Genomic DNA, 5653 nt, shown 5'->3' on the forward strand with positions numbered 1-5653 from the left:
GAACATGTGATGGAGAAACTGGATAAGGAGAAAAAGAAGAAAAACACATTAATTCGTAAGAGCAAAGTAGAATTTCTCAACAGAGCAACATCTAAACGAGATGAGCAGATCAATAAGGGATCACGTCATAACATGTTAATATTGTGGGAATTTTCCAAGGCTTGTAAAAGGGACAACTCACATGCTTACAAGTTTCTCAAAGGGAGGCATAAGAAACTACACAAGACAGTTCAAAAAAGTCAAGAACAATATTATGCTGCTAGAAAATGCAACAACGATTGTCGTTGTCAAGTACGAAAACAATATATGAAGTAGCGGCTGCAACAACTAAGAAAAAACCAAGCATGTGGAAGAGAAAAAGTTCTCAAGGAAGAAGTCAGTATGCGACAGATCAAGACTGATAAACAAATAGCAGAATTATTCACCAAAGGGTTGAGTAAAGGAAAAAGTGAAGGTTTTAGATGTCAGTTCTACATGATACGAAGAATGGGGGCTAGTGCTGAGGGGGAGTGTTGAAGGTCATCACTAGCCCGATAGAATCATGTTATTGTCTAAAAGAAGTTAGCATGCTCTAGAATGATCTGGAAGATTCTAGAACATTATGGAATACGATGGAGGAGTGTTGAAGATGCCGGAAGATTCTAGAATACTCTAGAACGAGATGGAAGACCCTGGAAGGCTATGGGACATTCTAGAACACTATGGAAGACACAAGAATGTCTATACTTATCTAGGACATTATAGAACATTCTAGAAACATATAAAAGCTTGTAATAGATATAGAATATGGTAGATAGTTCTAGAATAGCCATGAATGTATGTAGATCTAGAAACTTCCTATAAGGAGGTGGAAACACCTATAAATAGGTGTGGAGCTCATTTGCTCCAAACAATCCAACATCCAAGTATCCATGAAAGCCTTAAAGAAAGCAAACTGTGTAGTAGTCTTACAAAGTGTAAGTTCTCCTTAAGTGTCTTAATAAAAGTCTTGTTGTTTCCCATATAAAAGAGTCGTGTTCAACATTGTTTTCAATTCAATTGAAAAGAAAGCGTTTTTGATTAGAGACTTTTAAGTATCTTTGTTGATTTTTTTTTTAATTTCTTTGTTTGGGCAGCTTTGAAATTGGTGTTTGAAGCAAGTAATTTTTTGCTTCAACTTGTTCATTTGCTTGTTCCACCCGCATATAAATCTAAATTAATATTGGCATTTGTTTTGATTAAAAGAAGAATGGTGTAACGAAAATGTGGACTTAAGCTTTTTTAGTTTACTACTTGTAAGACCCATGTAGTATATGAGTTAATTTAAAAAAAAAAAAACTAAATATTAATGTTAATATATTTAAAAACTTTGAATTTATAAGAAAATAAGAAAAATAATAAATTATTATAATGAAATTGTTTTTTATCTTTTAAATTTAAGCAGTTAATTTAAATAAATAAAAGAAACTAATGAGTTTTAATTTTATAAAATTTTAAATTAAAGGTTAAGTTAATTAGTGAAATTGAGGGTTAAATTTCATTAGAATAAATTACAGTTCTTTAATGTTTATGACATTCTATTAGAATTTATACTTTTATTCATTTAGAATGTACTGAAATTTTTGATATTTGAAAGTCGATTATGTTTTCTTTGTTGTTTTAGGTTTTGAAGAGACTATCGTTGATGTGTAAAAGAAAGAAAAATATGAAGAATGAGAATGTATTCTAGCAAAATCTATAAAACGATTTTTAGCAATAATATTCTTTCATAATGGATTAGTGTTATTGTTAGATTTTGATGTTTTTTTTTTATTTTTTAACAATTCTTAGTTTTAATGTTAAAAATAGATATATTTGTTAACTATTATTAGTTGTATTCTTTCAGAATCAATGTAATTTATGTTCATAAGTGTATTCTTTAATAATTAATATAATTATTGATTCTAAAATATTAAAATTCGTTTCATGTAAACTACTTATACATTAAAAGTTATTAATTTTGATAATATATGCTTATTGTATTCTATTAGAATATAATGTTTTTTTTCAAGATAATTATAAAAATATTCCTTTAGAATGTCCGAATTAATAGAATTATTATCCATAAAGATCAAAATTTTAAAGTTACGAAAATTAATTATTCCATAAAATCTGTTATATTCCCTTTTTAAATTTATGTTAATTGACTAAAGGATCCTTATAATGAAATTAGATGATATTTTTCAATTCTCTTTAATTCAATAATAATTATTAATCATTTTCATAAAATATTTAAAATGATTGATCCACAGTAAACCCTATATCCACATAATAGATAGTTAGAATACAATAATCTATCATTATATACACGGGTGGAGCCATGATTTAAGATTAAGGTGGGCTCACATCATAATAATATATTAAAATATAATGTTATACCCGCATAAAATAATAAGTCTAAAGTTGTAAAAAAAATGAAAAATAATTAAAAATTTGTCTCCATTAGCCTGAATCTTCAAACGTTTTCAACTAGCTAAAAGCATTAACTCATATTCATTCATTAACCTGCAAGTATTAAAATAAGTAATTATAACATAGATACATATGGTTAATTTATAAAATTAATATATATATATATATATATATATATATATATATATATATATATATATATATATATATATATATATATATATATATATATATATATAAACATAAGAAATAGTACCTTATGCACTTTAAGTTGTGCTCGTCTTTGTTTAATGGAATAGAAGTCATCTATAATATCATTCATAGAAAATGTATCAACAATCTCTCTCTCTCTCTCTCTCTCGATGTTACAAAGCAAACAACTTTTAAGAAAATCATCATACATGGTATTTCGAAGTCATGTTTTCACAATTTTCATTGCTGAGAATGCTCTTTCAGATGTTGCAGTAGAAACAGGGAGAGTCAATATAAGACGAATCAATCTATCAAGCAAAGGATAAGTACCTGATTTCCCTGTTTCATGTAGGCCTCTACACAAGTCAAAATTGTAGAAGAAATTTTCTATTGTGGGTGACTTTCCACATCTAGTTCATAATGTTGTAACTCAAGTGTCAACTAATTTCTTTCGTGCTCCATAAAGTCCATAGGATAATGTGATGTTGCCAATTTACATATATCCTCAACATTTAAGGATTTTCTTGGATCTAGCATAACACTGAGATGGAGAAGCTCTGTTGTAGACTCATTAAATCTAGAGTTCAACTCTTGCAACTGACTATCAATAGCAGGAATGAATACTTCAACTCGATAGTGATGCTATGTGGTTATATTATCTTTTTTCATGACGTTGGCAAAATTACATATCTATAAGTTTCATTCATGTTAGGGATATGAATGCTATTTTTCTCACAAAAAGAAACCACTTGGTGCAAAAGCGATTGCTAACCTTCATTTCTTAACTTTTGAATCAATATTTTTGTTGTAGAAACCAAGGATAGAGCATTAACAATATATATAATTTTGTTGTAAAGTTTGCCAAAGCTTGTCAGTTATCCCCATTAATTCTTTCATCATGTGCATAACAATGACAAAATCGAATGATAAGGCATGTGTAAGTGTATATGTTGCATCGCCTCTTCGAGAAGATGTAGAACCTTTTATAGCAATGTTATTCAATACTACACAAGATGGACCAAACGATCTCATCAAACTGCATATTGATTTGAAATGAGAGCTCCAGCTAGTATCTACAGGCCTTTGCAATGTTTGTATTTGATTTATGTATTTTTCACTCTAAATTTCTCCAACCTCAGTTAAATGAGAATTTCATAAATTTGAGCATCTTGTAATTGATCATTACATTTGGAAGAAGAAGATATTGATGGGTTTTGGCCATATGAACATTCCTATGTGCACATACAAACCCTAATGCTTGGATCTAGGTTTCTCTAATTAAACATGCATTGAATCCAAGACTTCTAATGACTAATTAGGTATAAGAACAATACAAAACCAGAGTTAGAAGCTTACCTTGAAACACTTGTTTGATCTTCTTGTTCTTGGAGCTTAAGAGTCACAATTGTCACTCCTCTAATGGCTTACAGACACCAACTAGCAAAGAGAATGATTTGAGAAAGAGGAGAGAGGAGAAAATCGGCCAGGGTTTCCTTGCTTTAGAAGAGGTGTCGATTTCCCTTCGCCAAGGGGTCTATTTATACTTGTAAGGCTCCTAGGGTTTCACCCTTAAATCCTAATTGGATAACTTAAACTCTAAGCAATCCTAGTCCTTACCAAAGATAAGCCTTAGATGAATTTGAGGCTATCCCAAGCCCTAGAATTCGTCCAACCCCTATCCCTTAAGGATTTACAGCCCAAAGTGTAACTATCAAACAATTGACAGTTTATACCCTCTTATTTAATTAATCTCTTTAAGTCACCAAATTAATACTAATTAATCTATGACTTATATTAATCAAATAACAATATTATTATTCCTTATATTATTCTCATAAAATATTAATAATATCTATTCTCTCATCATAAATCATCCTGTCATGTTGCTACGGTGAAGGCAACCCAAAAGGACCATGCACAATCGGGTCAAATACTTGCCTAATATAGTTGCGGCTTTAGACACTATTTCAACAATCTCCCACTTGGATAAGTCTAGTAACTATATGCACAAGTACAATCCGATTTGCAATCGTAGCTCTCAAAGACGCTGTCAAACTCTGATCTAATCAATCTTGTCCTTTAGATAAGGGACCGTACAGTCCTCTTTTAGATATCATGCTGACAATTCTATAGAATAATTAGTCTAGCATTCAGGTTTCTCGATCTCCAATTTATTTGAATTAGAACTTAATCGAACACATCAATTCAGTTCTGACCGGGCCCGGCACATAAGTCAAATCAAATCATCGATCGGCCGAGATATCACTTTTATCCTCTTAGGATAAAAGTTACAGATAAACTTCAATTTATATGCATTTATTTATTCATTAATCAACTATACACAACAATGTGTTTTATAACACCGAGTTACTGATGCTATTTCGCATTATCAATGTACAATCAATCAACAAATAACAAACCATATATCTAGGTTTTAAGACTATATGATATTATCGTCTTGCGATCACCCTTTTATCACATTCCATAAGGTGATTCCAGCAAGCGCGGGTTTGTTCCAATGCTCAAAACTAGTTCATAAGCACTCATGAACGTTGCAACAATCTTTTGCTATGTCTAAAACCATTTACACAATCTACACACCGATTCATGACAATCTTCATTCATATCTACTTCCCGCATATGAACGATTGTGGACAATTTGAATAATTCGATTATTCTTAATAAACTCAATTATTCTGGAAGTCAAAACATGCAAAGTGAAACAATAGTTAAACAATCAACATAAGACAGTAACATTACTTATAAATAAAACTCCTTTATTTAATCATCAAATGTTAATTACATTTATCTATTACACGTTTCTAATACTATCTGATCTATGCTAATATCATCCTTCAGCCCAATACTCCTAGCATGATGCAAGTGCTTAACCCTATTCAGTCCCTTCGTAAGCGGATCTGCTGGGTTATCTTCTAATGATATCCTCTTCACTACGAGTTGTCCATCTTCTACATGATGTCTAATAAAGTGATATTTTCTGTCGATATGTCGTGATCTACCATGATCTCTC

This window comes from Lactuca saligna, chromosome 5, assembly GCF_052625555.1.
Source record: "Lactuca saligna cultivar CGN05327 chromosome 5, ASM5262555v1, whole genome shotgun sequence".
Classification (NCBI taxonomy): Eukaryota; Viridiplantae; Streptophyta; class Magnoliopsida; order Asterales; family Asteraceae; genus Lactuca; species Lactuca saligna.